General features: G+C 38.0%; 1 long non-coding RNA gene across 1 annotated transcript in view; it reads right to left on the bottom strand.

The window, feature by feature from the left end:
- Positions 1 to 1,321: 1,321 nt before the first annotated feature.
- Positions 1,322 to 19,865, bottom strand: part of LOC109306110 — a 21,589-nt gene continuing 3,045 nt past the window's right edge. The window contains exons 2-4 of the long non-coding RNA XR_002099858.1: positions 16,755 to 16,762; positions 13,666 to 13,673; positions 1,322 to 1,332 (exon numbers count right to left, since the gene is read on the bottom strand). This is a non-coding gene — a long non-coding RNA (uncharacterized LOC109306110). The remainder of the gene's footprint in view (positions 1,333 to 13,665; positions 13,674 to 16,754; positions 16,763 to 19,865) is intronic.

Below are 19,865 nucleotides of genomic sequence, written 5' to 3'. Positions count from 1 at the left end.
TTGTCTTCCAACACATTATTAATACTTGTATATTGCTGTTAGGTATTCATAAATTCTGACAATGTAGGAATCCTGTGATACAATGGTCAAATGATTTTAGTCCTCATTAAACTCTGTATCTCCTTTGAGATAACCGAGGAAAACTAAATATTGATTTTTATCAGTACAGTCTGCATTTCCCTTTGGCATCAAAGGTTTTTGAGATATGAATGTCAAGGACAGAAGAATTCCAGGCCTGAACAAAACTGTGTTTGTGTGATTCAGGACATGACTAGAAGTACTTGGCTTTGTATCGTCTGAAGAAATGACCAGTGTCTTATTTCAGTTGAGATAGAGTTAAGCTATATTAATATATCCTTTTCTTTGCATATTTCTTCTTGCAAAATGTATGTTATCAAACTACAAATAGTATGTCTTACACTGTATCATCTGACAATAAAAAAAACCCTATAGTTTTCAGTTATCAAATTACTAAAAATATTAGACACACATCTTCTTGGCTTGTTTCATCTCTTGTAAGCTGCCTTGAGGCTTCTTGGGGAGGGAAGCATATTAATCTAATGCTAAATTAAACTAAACATGCATATATAATAAATTAATAAATTATGCTAAGCACACGTATGTCCAATAATGTATAATTTAAAAATATATATTAAAAAATATAACACTATCACTTGTTAATAAATGGATGTAAATGTATATTTTATGCACATATGTTCTATGGATTTATACAATGTATTATAATTAAAATTTATCATTATTAAACATATTTAAACTCATTGATATTATCATTACATGTATTAAATGAGAACAAATATACAAATTAGAGAAGATATGCAAAGTACAAACACACCCCTTTCATGTAAGCAATAAGTATGTCAGTTTTAAGATCTGTGTTTTGTTAAAGTAACCAGAATACCTTAGGTGTGCTCAAGGTGTCTCTACAGAAACTCAAGCTACTTCATTTAAATTAGGTTGGGCATCAGAACTAATCTTGCCTTGGTAGCTAGGAAGGTAATACTGGAAGGTATACTGGCTACTGGAAGGTAATGTTGCACAAAGGTGGTTTGTTTCCCTGGAGGCAACGCAGAGATCACAGACACACAGACATCAGTCAGCACAAAAGGATGTATTTGTTTGCAAACAAAGGTCAGAGAGTGGAGCTTTGAAGCTCAGATCACTCCTGGCAAACTAAATGCGTTTGCAAGAGGAATTTATCTTCTCTCTCCTAGGCACGTGTGCAGACACAGGAATTCTTGCAGCTTACTTCCATTTCATACAAACATACATGTAACTACATCATTACATACATCGCATGTATAGTATAATTAGCTATTTGAGTATACGGGGCGGAGAGGTAAATATGCAACAGCTCATTAAGAATGCTCAATGCTACAAGAGTTCAAACGTTTATACCCCAAGGCCATGCAACTAAATTCTAGTCTCTGTAATCAGTAGGAGAAAGTTTAAGGATGATGGGGGAGAGGAGCCTTGGACAGTATTTCTTTCTTATCAGGAGCAAGATGCAAGCTGTGCATTTCTAACAGTAATATAGTCTGCATAGAGCTCATTCTTCAGTAAGTGGTTCTGCGACTTAAGTTAACTCATTTAGAGCAAGGAAGGATATCTCTACGCTGCTCTGGATTGTGACGTGTAGACAGTGAACCTAACATAGCAAAAGATTTACTCATGTGCTTAATTTTAAACATTTGGGTAGTCCTGTGCTTTTAACTGGACAACTCATATGCTGAAAGTTAAGCATGTTTAAGTTGGTTGGATGGCACATATGTAAAAATAAGAAACTAGATTGATTCTACCTTTCAGTTATGCAAGGCTACTTTGGTACCTTGGCATGTTTCAAATCCTACATACACATGTCCCTGGACAAGTAGGCAAAGGGTAGGGTCCCCTATCAGAACAATCCACCCACTAAATCTAAGTCCCTGTTCTAAAGTACGGAAACCCTAAAATCTAGGCCTTTGTCAACCTATTGGAAGTGCAAGTGGAAAATTACATGTAATTAAAGCAACTTAGTGCAATTATTTGGGCTCCCACTCAAGTCCCTGAAAATCTGTTAATATAGTCATTTTTGTAACACACCGTTGTCTGACTCATAAAAATAAAATCACAAAAAATCAGTTAGGATGATGAAGATCCAGTCAGCTTTTGTCTTAACCATTTTTTTTTTTAATCAAACAGGAAGGAAATAGATTGCATTTAGGCACCTAAGTGTGCCTAAGTTCCTAATAGGTGAAATGGGGTCTGAAATGAGAGTTTTTCTAATCTGGAATTAGTTTAAAAAAGTGAAACATTTCAACCCCTTCTACTACAGCACTAAATTATTGACAAGACTTAGTACTTTAAATGTTTGAGGCACTGTAAAGGATTAGCTAATCAATCCTCCTGTAGCTTTGTGAGAGAGGTGGGTATTATTAACCCCATTTTTCAGATACTGAAAATGAGATATGGGGCCACACAAAACATGTCATTGACAGAGACAGTATAAGAACCTAGGTGTTTCTGGCCTCCTGACCTGTACACAATCCATTAAACACGGTCCCTCTCAGAATGAACGAATGATGCTATTTCATTTTGTGAGCAGAGAGCTCTTAGAAAGAGCAGTAAAAAACAAAAGTACAAATATATTATTTGCCATTTTTAAATTAAGATTCTGAGAGTTTCCATTATACATTTTGAAATACAGTGTTTTATAACTCCTGTAAAAATACTTTGTACTTCTTGGCTTGAATTTTCCAGACTAGGACAATTTCTCCACCCAAGCTAAGAATTCTTGCTTTTCTTTAAAAATTGTTAAAAACAGACAGGAAATGAGTCAGGAATTTTTCAGCTCTTTGTAAAAAAGCAATATAAATAATAATTCATCATGGATTCTTCCTACATAGAGATCTGTAGATCTACAGTCCTATAAATGTGGTAAAAGCAGCTGTTGTTATGGTTCTGCTAAGTAACCACAGAAAACAACAATAATATAACACAAGATGCACAGTAACACTTTAAAATCAGATTCAATGTCTACTGCTTATTTTTAAATAGTCACATCCACAACATCTATTAAAAAAAATACGATATCGGACCAGACCCATTTTGATCATGCAAGTGTTTAAAACAAGACCTACACAGAAATTAGGGATCTTTTTTTTTTTTTCCTAAGAGCAGTCTAGATTCACCTTTCTTTTAAAGCCACGGCATTCACTAAGTTCAGACAAACACATCCTTTTGAAAATTACCTAAGTGCTTACACTGGGCTTCTGAATGTGCTAACAAATTACATAGTTTAATCAACTAGGTGCCTGTCTCCAGTTTCAGCACAGCTGTGATAGAGAGCGATGCTGGGAATGTGCCTATGTTCCTGGAGGGACTTGGTATGATACTCAGGGCACTCCTAACTGTCACCACTAGCATTAAGTACCCACATTTTCCTTAGTAGTTTAATAGATAGAACATTGATCATATATTTGGAGAACTGAGTTCTGCTCTTGATTTCTAGAAATGTTAACCGATCTTATATTACACAGCTACTGGTTACACAAAACAAAAATAACCATAACCATGGGTACTGGAATCCAGAATTGCCCCATCCCAGAGGAGTCCTCTTGCTTGTTTTCCTTCTCACCATGAAACCACTGCTTTCTCTGGTGTTCAGTAGTCTAGGACCAAGGTTTGATGAGGAAACCAGCTAATGCTGGCCCATTCTACATCCTGGTGGTTTGGACATTCTTGTGGAAAATGTGGTGTTTAAGTATCTTCTGGATGAAAAGACACTAGATACATTCCCTTCCTGAGCATTAGGCAATTATGGAATAGGCATGTAGAACCAACACTAGTCAATCAGGGGCCTAGTTTCAAAAGTGGAACAAAGCATTAATTCATAAGTTGAATTCATTGTTATGAAGTTTCATAGACAATTTTTTTTAATCTGAAGAATGTAATAGAAATATATAGCTCTACTATGGAACTCTTTCAGGTTTAAAAAGAAAAAAAAAGCCTCCCTTCTCCCCCCACAAAAAATATCCCTCTCAAGATGCACAAAATAGAGAAAGAACATCCTTCAATTTTCAACTCTATAGGTTTTTTAATAACACCCTCCTATATTTATACATCTTCCTGAGGATTTTATCGTGATGAAGTTCTGTAGGACTTTTCGATGAAGAAGTATAGTTGAAATCAGCTGAACAGTTGATATTTTTATCACTTTAAGCCAAAAGCTCATGAGAATTACTGACTGCTATTAGCACCACCTGACTCCAACCCTAGCTCTGACTTACTCCTGAATTTGAAGAGAAAACAGCCTAATGCAACTCAAATTCTGAAAGTCAAATCAGTGACCTAGAGCTAGTTATACCAAAAAAAAATAATAATAATTACCATAGCAGATTCATTATTCATATTCTATGCATCTTTACAAGACTTTACCTTAAGGTTTATTAAGGTAATGAACTTCTTCTACCATACACTAGAACGTATAAAATGAACAGCAGGGATCCTGGTATTCTCTGATTAAAAAAAAAAAATAATCCCCAGTTTTCAGTTTTGAAAAAGTAACCAAAAAAGTAACACTTTAATAATGGAATATGTGGCTTTGGGGTTACTTTTTAAATCTGAAAATGGGATTTTTTTAAATCACAGAAAACTATGATCGCTAATGAACAGTCAAGTCTGGGGACTAAAGAAACAGCAGTAGATGACAGGGTTAGTAGGGGACTTAGATTTTAATTCATACTCCAAATGAGAGGAGAGGATTGTGGGACTCTTTCCAAATACCTTATTCAATGAAGGGCATGATCCTAGGAACATAAAAGAAACATGTATGTATTGTAAAATATGCTGACAGGGAAAGGCCTGGGAATGGTTACAATGGATTAAAAGGGGAAAGAGAAAACCATTTGGATTGAATTTGATTATAAATAACCTTTCTAAAACAAGGAACCTCAGCAGTATAACCACAGTGCCATTGAAATTGTTGTGCCAGAATAGCTATAATTGATTTCATTATGTTGATAAGCCAGCTAATTAAAATAAATTATTAACCCTATTAAGATTTATCATCTATAATGTTTTAATTCTTGATATAAGTGTGATAGACCTTTTGGTCTCATGATTTTATAGCTTAAAATTAGTATAAGAAAAAATAATGCTTATGCAAGGTCTGGTAGTATGTCTGGTATGGATGTGATAAGGAATTCTGTGTATTCTTCATTTCTGTTTGAATGTGGTATGAATGTAATAAGAATTCTGGAAATTCCAACAGTCAAAGAATTGAAAAACAATTCTATGAAGAAGCTACAAAAATAATTATATGAAAGAAGTTTGCAAAACCACTCTAACAATGTCAACGGTTGAAGAAGGGAGAACCCAGAGCAAGAAGAAATCACCCTACCAATCACAACCTGGCAACAGGGCAGAGGAGATGATCTTCATGTCTGACTCAACAGAATCCATAGACTTGTATGAAGAACCATCATACAAATGGGTGAGAACAGCAAAGATTTGGGTCTGTCCATCTGCAAAGAGGAGTTTTGGGCATGTCCAAAGAGACCTGAGTTCATTCCTCATGGTTAGTCTGGCTGGCCACCAAAGTAACCCAAGCAACATAAGATTTGGTAGCACTTTAACCTTTGCAGGATTGTTTGTGTGTTTGTTTCTTTTGTATGAATATATGAAGGAATGAAATGAATGAGTTTGTATGTGTGATCAAATGAAGCAGATAACTATGCTTTCTTTATTTCTTTGTATGTTTTATGTTTTATATTTGAGTAAACATGCTGTTGTGCCTTATCCCCTTAAGTACAATCCTGCTGGTCTTTCTTTAAACCCAGTATGCTTAGGCATACAGACATATTAAATTAATAATAAAATCAACAAAGAAGTAATAATCTGTTGGAAGAGGAATAAGTTTATTCTGTAACTAGCTTCTATTAAAGGTCCTAAATAAGTCCTTTGGTCAGTCATTAATTAAACCACAAACTCAGTAGTTCCAAGACAGTCTAGTGCTGTTCATGCAATTTATACATACTGCATTTGATTCTTTGTGGTCCCTTAGCAACATAACAGCAGACTCAGTGAAAAAAAATTGAGTCTCCTTGAAGAGTATTTGTAGGATTTTTTTTAAAGCAATAAAGTGTGGTTCTCTCGTCTGATCAGTGGCTTTTTCTATCTTTAAGGTACATAATTTTACAAGGATAAGTTCCAAAGACCTTTGATACAAGTTAGTTAGGTTAAAGGAATCCCTGCTTGTTATCAGTACACATAGCATGGAAAACCTCCTCAAATATGTTGCCTATAGAGGGCAAAAGTATATGCTTACATTCTGCTAAAGTTCTATACTAGTCCCCTTTTCAATAGTGCTTTGAATTAAAAAAAATTCCAGCAGCTATATGCTTCACTCAACCTACTGTGGTCCAATATGACACAAAACTAAAGTGGATCACATGAGAAAAATAGTAAAAGGAGTAAATTACATGTAATTTGTGTCTGCAACATTAAAGTCATTGTATACAACCTCATTTTTCAGATGCAAGATAAATAATGCAAATAATTTCAGAAACAAAATCTGATTATAGTAAAGAAAGAGAAATGTAGTTTTTAAAAAAAAAACAGCTTTCATGAGAAACATCATGGGGAATATAATTCATAAGCATAGGCGACGCATCAGTGAGATACGGGATGCATGTGCACTCCCTGAAATTGGCCCTCACTAGCCGGGGAGTGGGGGCACCAAGAGAAATGCCAGCAGCACTTCTGGTTTTGCCACCAGAACTTCCAGGGTCAGTGACTGGCTGGTGGGGCACCCCTCCCGCCCCAGTCAGTGATCGGCTGCTGGTGCCCCCCCAGGCTCAGGAGGCACCAGTCGCCCATGTTCATAAGAATGTTTTACATCTCTTCTCTACAAAACTCTTGTCTTCCTCTTCAGTGCTTGTGTAGCACAAATAATCTCTCATTGCTAACAAAGAGTTGGTTCTGAATTCTTCAGCAATCCCTATCTTGTGACACTCAATGGTAAAAGTGACTCCTTTTCTAATGACAGAAGCAGCATAATCATTTAAACTCCTTAAATGAAACTTTTGCCTAGAAAAAAAGAAGGACTTCTACTACACTTTGGGCATTTAAGAGGCAATTTTCCATTGTGTAAATTGTGTTTTGGGCATTTAGAATCATAGAAAATTAGGGTTGGAAGGGACCTCAAGAGGTCATCTAGTCCAATCCCCTGCTCAAAGCAGGACCATCCCCAGCTAGATCATCCTAGCTAAGGCTTTGTCCAGCTCTTGAAAACCTCCAAGGATGGAGATTCCACAACCTCTTTGGATAACTTTTTCCAGTTTTTTACTACTCTCCCAGTGAGAAAGATTTCCTAATATCTAGCCTAAACTTCCCTTGCTGCAACTTTAGACCATTGCTCCCTGTTTCATCTGCCACCCCTGAGAACACTCTGGCTTCATCCTCTTTGGAGCTACTCTTCATGTAGTTGAAGGCTGCTATTAAATCCCCCCCTCAGTCTTTTCTCCTCCAGACTAAATAAGCCAAGTTCCCTCAGCCTCTCCTCAGAAGTCATGTGCCCCAGTCCGCTACCTTTTTTTTTGGCCCTCCTCTGGACCCTTTCCAATTTTCCATATCTTTTCTGTGTAGGGGGCTCCTGAACTGATCACAGTACTCCAAATGTAGCCTCACCAGTGCTGAATAGAGTGTATGAATCATTTCCCTCAATTTGCTGGCAGTGCTCCTACTAATGTAGCTCAGCATGCCATTAACCTTCTTGGGCACATCTACATGTTGCCCTACGGTGATATTGTTACTGTGCTGTACCTTTTGGAAGTACTAAAGCATGGCACAGTTACTGCTTGAACTGTTCTGTGTGCACAGCACACAGTTAGTTTTAGCCACTACTTTGCCATAGCATCATGCTAAAATGGGTGGGGCACACTGCGATAACAAAGTAGCTGCTGGTCACATGTAGACTCTCGGACTTCCACTGCCTCCCTCCACCAGATACCGCCCTGAACTAGTATGCCCAACCTGTGGTCAGTAGTGATCAGAGACAATGGTGGCAAGGAACCAACCCTCTTTCTATTTTCCTTTTTTCTTTCTTTTTTGTCTTTCTCTCTCCTCTTTTTCTCCCTTTTTTGCTTTTTTCTTTTCTTATCTTCTCTCTCCTCTTTTTCTGTTTTTCTCTCCTTTTTCTTTCTCTTTTCTTTCCTCTCTTTCTCTCTCTTCTCTTTTTTATCTTTTTTCCCTTTCCTATCTTTTTGTCTCTTCTTTTCCTCTTCTTTTCTTTTTTCTCTCTTCTCTTTTTCTTTTTTCTTTACTTCTTTTTTCTAATTCTCACTTTTTCTCCTCTCTTTTCTCCTTTTTTCTCTCTCCTTTTCTGTATTTATTTTTCTTTACTTTGTTTCTTTTTCCCTTCTCTTCTCTCTTTTTTTTCCTTTACCTCTTTCTCTTTCTTAACAAAAAAGAATACACAAGAAAAAAGGTAGTATATAAAATTATATTTATTGTTACCAGGTTTAGAATTTTTAGAAAACCTGTTAACTACTGTTAAAAAAGCAATATTTATTAACTATATTGATATACAGTGTATCCTGCTGTGTACCCTCCACCTCAGTTTTGTTTTTCTGGTATGCTGGTAGGGTACATGGCAGGATACACTGTATATCAATATAGTTAATAAATATTGTTTTTTTAACAGCAGTTAACAGGTTTTCTAAAAATTCTAAAGCTGGTAACAATAAATAAAACTTCATATACTACCTTTTTTCTTGTGTATTCTTTTTGCACTCCAGACAAAAAACATTGCCTACCCATACTCTATCCTATCTCCCAGGTCATTGATGAAAATACTGCATTAAACTAGCGCCAAGACTGACCCCTGGGGCACTGCACTTGAACTGGCTGCCAACTAGACATCAACTAGACAACAACTAGACTCCTACTCTCTGAGCTTGATGATCCAGACAATTTTGTGTCCATCTTACAGTGCATTCATCCAACTTGTTTGTGGGACACCCTATCAGAAGTCTTGCTAAAATCAAGGTATGTCACATCCACTGCTCTCCTCCCATCCACAGAGCCAGTCATCTCCTCATAGAAGGAAGGCAATCAGGTTAATTATGCATGACTTGTCTTTAGAGAATTCATACTAATTACTCCTAGAGCCCCAGTGGTTTAATAGATAAGGCACTGGCTTTCCTAAACTATGGACTGTGGGTTTAAGTCTTACCTGGGGGGATGGTTTACATCTTGAGTGAATTTCCTGCTTTCCTTTGCAGCTGGACTCAATGATCTCACAAGGTTCCTTCCAGCCCTTCTCTTCCAAGTGCTTAGAAGTGTATTCCTTGAGGACCTGCTCCATAATTTGTCCAGAGACTGATGTGAGGCTGCCCAGTCTGTAGTTCCTTGGATCCTCCTTCTTCCCTAAAGATGGGAACTATATTTGCCATTTTCCAGTTGTCTGGAACCTCTTCAGCACTTATTGGGCTGTCCAACTTACATGCAGGTTCCAATTCTATTGCCCTGCCACTGTGGAGCCATAAAGGTGCATGCATAAACTACACATGGTGATAGCATACTGGCCAGGTATGACTGTGACTATGCACATGTATACATAATAGAAATAAGGAAGGGCAGCCTCCTATGTTTTTATCCCCAATACCTAAATTGTTAGGGTATTATCCAGGAAGCAGCATACTCAGATTCTAAAACCACATCACACATAAGAGTTTTGAGCCTGTCTCTCTGTCTTCCTAACACAGCAGTTAAACCACTACTGCTAATGAGTGGCATTACCAGTTTGCTCTTTAGCGGTTTGGAAACAGGCCTGCAGGGAAGCTAATCCAGAGAGATGTGTGGGACTAAAAAGAAGAACATGAACTATAGGCTACATAGCTTAGAGACAGAGCAGCTGCTCTAGAAATTAGAAGAATCTGGCATCTAATTTCAATCCTTGTTACCAATAAGACATAACCTTTTGCACATCTAACAAATATTTATGAAATGCAAGGTGTGCTATCTCAACTTCAGAAGGAAGAGTCAGGTAGCAGTACATAGTCTGCTATGTGATGGGTAGATCTCTGTGTGGGGGAGTCAGAGAGTATATTCAAGCCTTCTCTTAGTTAGGAGACCCTGGAATTTGGGTCTTTTGTTTCAGGGGTAAGTTCCTGAAACAGAGGATGCCATGGTGCAAAAACCCTTCCCAATCCCCTACAGCTGGCCAGGTCTCTGTCCTTCCCTGACTCTCTCCCTCTTACCTTAGAGTCAGGCTTCCTTGTCCACTGGAGATCCACTGCTTGATGTGCTGTGGTTGGGGGAGCCAAGGGCTCATGAGTGCTGCCACACGTGTGTCTCCTTCTGCATCCAGGCCCAACTGGCATGGGTTTGAATTTCCAACGGTTATCAATGGCCACTCAGCTGTTCTGCATAGGTGTGGCTTGCCCTGCGCCTGCACAGAAGACTCTGCCCGCAGCCCCTCCTTCAAGGAAACTTCACCCTGGGAGCCTTCCTCACCCCGGAATCACCTGGGAAGTAGCCCCCTCCCCCTAGGAATCAGTTGTCTCCCCGGCTACCCCTCGCCCATGCCTAAACTTTTTAAAGTTTTGCTCATATTGGTTTTTAAAGTTTTACTGCCTAAGAACAGCTATAGAGAGGTCAGCAATAAAGTGGTTAAAGTCTTTCTGAAACTGATGTCAGACTGGTGTTTATTCATTTTTACAAAGAAGGACCACACTTGCCTTATAAGCAGGTGATGACCAGGGATAAAAAAAAAAATCCCCTATTTTTGGATTTAAAAAAGGGAAACCAAAATCCAATTTTTACATGATTATATACATATATACTGGAGTTCCATTCTGATCACACACAGAAAAATGTGAAGTTTGGGTTACTTTTTTAAATCCGGAAATTGTATTTTTTTTTTTTTATCAGAGAAAATCTGGATCCCTGGTAATGGCATATATGAGGTGTAGGTGACTGAAATTTGGATGTTATAGTCCATGTTATTTGGTCCAGTGATGATGTAGTTTGCATTGATGAGGAGGCACAGCTGGCTTCTGGGTCAGCTGCAACATCTGATGACCTCATGAAAGTGAAACAGGTAGCCTGCTGCTTAAGAAGTTGGAGGCTATCTATAAGCCAGCACAGGTTTGTCCCCCATAGCTACCTCCTCCTCGCTAGGGATGTAAAAGGTTAAACAATTAATGATTTAACTGAAAAGCCCAGTGATAGGTGGTTATTTTAGTGAGAGGTGGGATTAATCTGGCAGGGAAGGGAGGAGAAGGAAAGACATGTAGTGCCCTATCAGGAACTGGAGGGCAGGCAGGAGGGAGAGATGGTGGAGCTAGGAGTGAGGAGTGGGAAGGGAGAAGGAAGATGATTAGTACCCATAGCCTGTGGAGTTAAAGAAGAAAACAGCAGGTGGCTAATGACTTATCAATTAAGCAACTAGCTGCTCTTTGACAGGTGTTACCTCCTTTGCAACATAGGGCTTCACATGGGCTGTGTTGTCTGGCTGAGCTTGCCACTGCCTTTTACCTCTCCTCTCCCTGGCAAAGACCACCTGGAGTGGCTCCCAGCAACAACGGTGTCCAAGCTGCTGTGTTATCAGTTAACCATTTAACTGGTATAATTAGAGGAGGTTACATTTTTAAAACAATATTTACATCCCTAGTCTTCATACTCCTACTCTTTCCTCCCTGCCTACCTTTGGCATTCAAACCTCTCTATCCTATATATTGTTTTGTGCATGTCTTTTCACAGCATGTGTAAAGTGAGCTCAGGCTCATGAAAGCTCATGCTACATATCTCTTGTGTATTTAGTCTTTAAGGTGCAAATCTACCCTGCCTTCTGTCTGACTTCAGACTAACACTACTACCTCTCTGTGCTTACTGAAAACTTAAAACACACCTCAGCATCCTTGTTGATCTTGAGGATTTCTATACTCCACAATAAATCCTTTGTCTTTCATTTATTTCTTTAACACCATTCGGAGAGTGAAATACTACTCAAGGTAACGAAAGAAGGACTTTTAGCACTGAACTCATTAGAAAGATAATCAAATCTTACCCTATCCTGCAATGTTCCTATTTTTGGCTCATGTGAATCATGACATGCATATATAGGGGCACCTTTTTACTGCTAGACTGCAAACTCTTGGGAGGCTTCTAAGCTGATTTATTGAGGTTTGCTGTACATCTGGCCTGAGGGGGTATTCAAAACTCAGTTGTGATGACTAAAATACTTAAACTTCTGTTTATAGCTTTGTCATATTATTTTATGTAAAGTTTAACTGTAGCTGGAGGATAGATATTTCATTACCCCTGGGTTATTCAAATGATCTTATTTTCCTTGATGCCAAAATATCCTAAGTCACTTAACATTTTTCATCTAATTTCCTTTTATTTTCAAGAAGACTATATTTCTGCACCCAGTGCAGATAAATGAAAAAGGCATTATGTTGATTTCATCAGGAGTTGCATTTTAATTTGGTCTAAATTATTCAACGTTGACAGAATTATGTGACAGGTGTTCTTCATAAGTAAGAATCAAGGCCCTAGATTAACCCACGATATAGCCACTCCTAGTTAGTAAAAAAATTGTGTGTCATACCCCACAAAATCATGAGATTTAAGAAGTAATAACAAATATTGAGCTTTTTTTGGCTTTCTGGTGTCTGAGCTTTTCTCCTACAACTGAGATGACCAGAAACTTTTCTTTTCTTATGAAAGTTACTGTTCTCTTCCAATTACCCATCTTCAGGAGTTAGAAACTCTAAAGGGGGGTGAGGCAGAAAAAAAAACTGTAAGACTCATGATAAGGCGCAATAAAAAGGTAAAATGAAAATACCAGAACATGCTCCCCATTAGTCAGATAAGACAAAGAACAGTCAAGGTGTTTCTAAGGTGTTTTGCATTATATATTTATTGATTTTTTGATGTTATTAATTAAAGTGTTTGCAAGGATATTAATGGTCTTTTTACTTATTTGTTCATCAATTCTTTTTTTGAATATGTAGAAAGCATGCAGTAAACATATCTATGCATAGAACTCAGCTATTGGTTAAACATCACATTCATATATATACATGAATTCCCAAAAGAAAGAAAAGATACCGGAAGAATTAATTCTATGATTTACTCAAGCATGTGTATGAAAACATACCCAAAAATGATATCAAGATTATACTAGGAGACAGCAATGTAAAAATAGGTAGAGAAGAAATATATAAACACATGGCTTGTACAAAAAGTCTGCATGGAACCTACAGTGAAAATGGGATAAGATTCATGAACTTTGCCTCAAGCACAACATTTCCCTACAAACACATGCACTAACCAACATGGGTGGCTGAAGACTGAAGAACAGCAAACAGAATGATCAAATTCCTACAGAAAAAATGAAATAGAAACAGCGAAGAAATATGAAAAGTTTCAGTGGTGCAAATCTAGACAAAGATCAGTTTCTTGTTGGAGGAAGAGCACTAAGCTTGAGAATGGGCAGAAATAGTATACTGCAGAACACAGATAAATTTGACATTGAACAACCTAAACACACAAAGGTGAGTGAACAATATCAACTAGAAATTAAAAACAGGTTTCAGGCACCCTGAAATGAATGGAGAAATGAATAAAAATAATAATGATGACCTAAATACTAGCAACCAATGAAACTATGTAAAATATCATCAAAGCAAGTACAAAAAATAGTATGGATACAAGAAAAAAAAGGAGAAAAAACAAGCGCTCTCGTAATTAATGTAGGCAAGCAACAAATAAAATGGAATCTGCAAGAAAAAAGGCTCCTCCAGTACAAGTTAAACCAGAACATGGGCACAAGTTCGGAAGAATAATCTGAGAAACAAGGGAAGTCCTAAGAAAAAAAATTCAACACCTGGTGAATTAACTCCAGGATATCAAGGTACAATACAGGATAAATAATATAAGAAATTTCTATAAAAGTGTTAAGAACTATAAACAAGGATATCAAGCACCTACATCAGTCATCAATGACAAAAATGGAAACCTGCAGACAAGACAGACATTGTAGACAGATGGAAAGAATATTTTGCAGAACTATCCAACATCTACAGTGCAAGTAAAGCAAGGAACATATTCATCAGCTGAACCAAAAATAGAAGAACCATCTTTTGCAGAAGCTCTAACAGCCATAGCAAAACTTAAGAATAATAAGGTACTAGGAACTGACAGTATTCCAGCTGAAATGATAAAATATGAAAAGGAATAGCTTTATAAACAATTTCATAAATTCTCCTTTTCAGAAGTCATTAATTCTACCTGAAGACTGGAAAGAAACCTTACTATGTTCAATCTTTGAACATGTGTCAGACGTTATGGAGGTATTGCCCTATTAACTACCTATAAAGTTTTTCTAACATCTTGCTAGTTCTTATTACCTTACACAGAAGAAATTTTGTGAGAATCTGAATGTGGAATTTTCAAGAAGAGACAAATTACAGGCCAAATCCTCTCACTAAGATACATAGTTGAGAAACAAATGGGAATATAATCAAAAAAATCTAAAAGCCATGACGGGGGGTTGGACTAGATGATGTGCTCAGGTCCCTTCCGACCCTAGAAACTATGAAACTATGAAAACATAAATATTATTTTTATAGACTCCCAGATAGCCTATGATAGCATACATAAAGAAAGTCTGTAGGCCTGAATAGCTAAATTAGGAATACACACTCACTAATCAAACTTATTAAAATTTGCATGCGTGAATCTAGAAACAAAATTAGCAACTACAAAAGAAAATCAGACATTTGCCCAACTGAATTGGATAGAAACTGAGATGGTACACCTCTGATCCTATTCAACCTGTAATCAGGAACATAAATAAGATGAGGGGAGGAGTTTTACTGAATGGAGACCATGAAGTCCTCACATATGCTGAGCATATAGCTGTCAAATAAAAATACAGAAGCACTGTATACCCAACTAACAACTGAAGCAAATATAATCAGACTGCAAGTGACCATGAAATATAGGATGGCAGTAAATCAGGGACTTCATGTAACAATAAATAACAAAAATTTAAACAATGTTACCCACTTTAAGTATTTTGCTCTATTCATAGCACAGGATGGTAAAATAAAGAAAGAAGTTAAAGGATGCTTAGGACTGGAAATACAGCCTACTTTACATTGCACAAGCTCCTGTCATTCAAGCTCATTCCAAGGAAAACTAAGCTTCGTGTTTCTAAAACAGTAATTAGGCCTTCTATAGCCAGTGACAGTTGAGTCTGGATTTTCTCACAGGCCAACAAGATACTACCAGTTCTTTTTGAAAGGAAGTGTTTTACTGAAAATCTTTGATGCATGATAAGATCCCATAACATACAAATGGTGCTAAAAAGCCAATAATGAGTTTTATCAACTGTATAGAGGCACAACCCTGCCACAGGAAATCAAAATGCAATGACTACAGTAGCTGGGCTACACTGAAAGAATGGTAGTGATTCATGTGCTCCTTAGGGTAGTGGAGGGAAGAAGGCTGCCTGGAAGACCATGATGGAGATGGTTAGATGATGTAGTGCCAGACTTACAAAAATAAACTATGGATGACTCGAAAACAAAGGCACACCAGACAGGAATGAATAAAGATAGCAGAGACAGCCAAGAGACTCTAGTGCTAAACAAGAATAATACCACCACTACCTCTTGTTGTTATGGCTCTTGCTAATATAACATTAAAGCTTGATTAATTCCTTCAGGTTTTTTTTCACTGCTCAGGCAACAGGAACATGTTAACAGAAAAAATATTGGAAAGTTTGCTGCATCTGTCAAATGGTAGAGTGGACAGCAACAAGGGGCAGAGCAAGGCATACAGAATCACAAAAGGCATGTTTTCCCCCAGTGACCTGGAAGTGACATTAATGGTCAGTACTGCTTCTGGGTTTACTGAAACCACCATTAGCTATTTTAAAAACCTACCAATTCAATATTTAACAATAACTGCCTATAACAAACTGTTAATATTTGATATAATGAAAGATGCTAGAGAATGTTGTGATTAAGGGGGAAGGAAGCAAGATAGTAGATCTGTTATATTTGGGGATTTACCTTACCAACGTAATCATTTTTACTCCTGCTGATGACCTAATTACTTTAGTCACAATATAACAAATGTCTTCGAGATGTTGACATACAAGCCACATCCAGACATGCAGACATGTGTGGTCTGTGGCACCACAAACTGCAAGGAAGGAATGTTAAATATGCCCTGCACTACAAATTGGTAGCAGGGGGGCAAAATTTGCTATTGGGATTCCTGGTAGCAAAAAAAAGTACAGGGGGAAAAAAAGTGGCACAGCACTCACTACAATAGCATACACCAAAACAAATGGACTTGATCCTCCAGGGAGACATGGAGGCAAACATGCTGGCCAGAGCATCTCTACTGTTCCATTTGTGCCCCTTCTGCTCCAGCATGCTGGGACCTGGGAAGAGCTGGACAAGGGCAGTTTGTCCAAAGAGAGACAATGTGCCCTGCAACAAAACACATGTGCAGGGGTATGCACTAAAGCACAAAGCAGCAGTACAAATTCATGCTGCTACAGTTTGTAGTGCTGCAAATGCATTCCCCTGCACATCTGGACATAGCTACATATGAGCAAACAAAGCATCATAGTGTCACTAATACATTTCTAAGAAAATGATAGGAGTGTTTAACTTATGCTTTTCCTTTTGTTTAAGATAGTTTTCCCCACTCCAGATCACCTTTGTCACCATTTTATCTGCTCTGTGCAATATGTGTCATTAATATAGTAAACTGTCAGAATTATAGTAATTAATTAGGATAAGTTGGTGACACAGCGGAGCACTAATATAACGTTAGGAATGCTGGAATTTTCCTCCATGGATTTAGAGTCATATTTGTTTACTGTAAATTAATCAATATATAGCAGTAGCAACTATATTGATTCCTAACATTGATAGAGTGTACTTAATACACATAGGCAAATAGAATGAATCATTGTAGGATCATTTAAGTGACATCAATCAAGCTCTTCCAAAAATATTTGAATAAAATGTTAAAACATTCACAGAGTAATTATTTGTTTATAATTGCTGTTATAATTATTGTTATAATTATTGTTGCTATTATCACCATGTTGAATAGACTCAGTCAGATTCTGCCTTTGGATATGAATACAGAACTGACACATGTTCCAGTGGAAACTATTTCAGAGCAGAATTTGCTCTCAAATGTTTCTCCAGTTTGCTACCTCTCTCTTTTTCCCTTGAGGGGAGCACATGGAAATGCAATAGAAAAAATCATGAGCTTTTATTTAAAAAAAAAGAAAAAGTTAATTTCTGATTAAAGACAGAGAGAAATGCTCTTGACAGTTGAAAAACTAACATTAAAAAAAAAATCAGGGAAAAACAAATAATGTAGTATCTTAGTGTTCTACATTTGTGAAATCTATAAATTCCTAGATATAAAATCCCATTTTTTCTCGCATCTGTAGTGACATTTTAAAGATCTTTTTCCCCTATAGTAATTTAAAAAAAACCCTAGAAAGTTGTTCCTAGTCAGGAAGGATAAACTACTTTGAGAAAGAGATGGAAAGCTGTAATATACACAGAGATTCTCTAACCTTAGCCTTAAGCTGAGGCCATCACAACCTGCTCAATAACACTGACAAAACATGATTCATTTCACTTATTTCATCTTGCCAAGGACAGTTGTACAAAGGCAGGGAAACAAACATAGCCATGCTTTCCCTTGTTCTACCATCCTGTGACATTTCATAGGTGGCCTTGTCAAAGTGACAACTTTTCATACCAGCTCCACAAGAAAAAAACTATTCAGAAAGCAAAACTAGGCTGAACTTCTCTAAATGGAGCAATAGAATTTTGGGGTATATGCAAAATTACAGAAACATTTTTCATTTCTTTGCAATTGCAGATTACAGTCTATCATAGAGATATGCAGACAGAGTATCTTTAAAAGACCTAGATTATGCATGGGAAGTGGTAGAGCTGAAGAGCCAGTTTCTCATTGGTTATTAACTCTACCAAGAAGAATGGGATCAACAAACTCAGAACAAGCTGAGCAGGAAACCACATATACTAACCAAATGGAAACACTGGGGAGAGCAGTAATTCTTAAACCACATCTCTCTCCAGGATTTAGGCACCTTACTTTGGACTCTAGGGCCATGTCCACACAAGTGTGGACATTTGGTTCCTGGGGACAACTAGCGGCAGGACACATTGTGCTGCTACTAGTTATCCCCAAGGAATGCCAGTGCTGTATGCCCTCTGGTACATGGCAGGTGACCCCAGGTGGGGTAAGGAGGATGGGGCCAGCACTGGGCTGGCTTCAGCAGCCTTACTTGGGAGGCCTCTTGGGGCTGCAGCAGCAGTGATCCTGATCAGAGCCTGACCAGCAATGATCCAGGCTCAGAGCCTGGCCAGGAGGTGGAGAATGGCTCTGGCTGGCCAGGCTCTGGTTTTGAGTAGCATGCCCTGCCCCTGCACGTGCCACTCTGCTTTTATTTGCATGTTTTTTTTGGACCCCCTAGATGTCCAGGGATCAAAAAACCCACAAACACCTCCCCTCCACCTGCATTGCTCCCTTGCAATATGCATAACAGCTGAATGTGTGGTATGTGGTACTGCAGACATGTCTGCAGCACCACATAGCACACAGCTGTGCTTGTCTGGATGTGGCCTGGGAAGATACTTACTTATAATAGGTAGTCACATCCCTGAATGTTCCTCTGGAGTTTCATCTATGCAGGCTAAATCTCATAGAACATTGATGTGGTAGCTGGATTTGCTGTTCCTATTCCATTTATTCAATAGCTTAGTGTCCAGTATATCCACCTAAACTCTCTCCTCTTCTCTCCTCTTCACAAAGGGATTTAAATCTTCTTCTCCTACTTCTCTGGCAAATGCTTCACCAACTGTGTTTTGTTCAAGAAGTAATCTAATAAGAATGCCCTGAGAACATTTACTTATCTATAAATGTTTACTTTGGTTTATTTATCAGGTGAAAATCTATCCTCCATTCTACTTCACTTCAGACTAATATGGATAAATACATCCTAGTAAGGTAAGTATCAGAATAGTGTCTTCCTGTGTTTGAATTTAAATGACAAAAAGTCGGGTGTAAATCTGCCTCTTTCCTTAGCAGATCATGTTCTAAAGCTAAGGTAAGGAAAGAAACGTCCAGTCTGAGGTAAGAAAGAAACAATCCTCTCTGAATTCCAAGTACACTGGTCAGTTAGCTTTTGAGAAAAGAGGAAAGAGGCGTAACAGACAGGGAGAGAGAAAAGAGAGGGCAGAAAGGGAAAAAAGGGAGTGTGGAACTGTTGGGAGAGGCAAACAAGAAAGTAATGAACTCATTTTCAGGGATCCTGGTTTTCTCTGATTTAACAAGATCCCCATTTTTTGATTAAAAATAGTAACCCTGAATCCACATTTTCCCATGATTAAAATGAAGTGTTGCTAATATCATGTATGTATGTATTAGGGCTGTGCAAAGCATTGGTCACTGCATCGATTCAGAGGAGATTCAGCCCAGTTTGGTGGCTGAAACTCCAAATCTGAATCAAATCAGGAAACCTATTAAAAGGTCATAATCAAATCTGAAGCCTCCAAATCAATTTGGAAAAGAAGCAGAGAGATTTGGATTGGCCGGGGAGAGGCAGCCACAGCTGGGCAGCTTCAGGTTCTTTCATGGCACCTCCTGCTGTGCATGCCTCTCCCCAGGCTGGGGGAGCCATGGGAGAAGCTCCCATGGCTGCCCTGCCCTCCCCACCCCCATCCCCACCTGACTCAGCCTCCCTGCACTTAAAAAAAACCAGAAACAAAAGCTCCACACTGACT

This window comes from Crocodylus porosus, unplaced genomic scaffold (genome assembly GCF_001723895.1).
Source record: "Crocodylus porosus isolate Cpor-Errol unplaced genomic scaffold, CroPor_comp1, whole genome shotgun sequence".
In the NCBI taxonomy this organism is placed as follows: Eukaryota; Metazoa; Chordata; order Crocodylia; family Crocodylidae; genus Crocodylus; species Crocodylus porosus.
The sequence above is the reverse complement of the archived record's forward strand: the minus strand, read 5'-3'. Positions and strand labels throughout refer to the sequence as shown.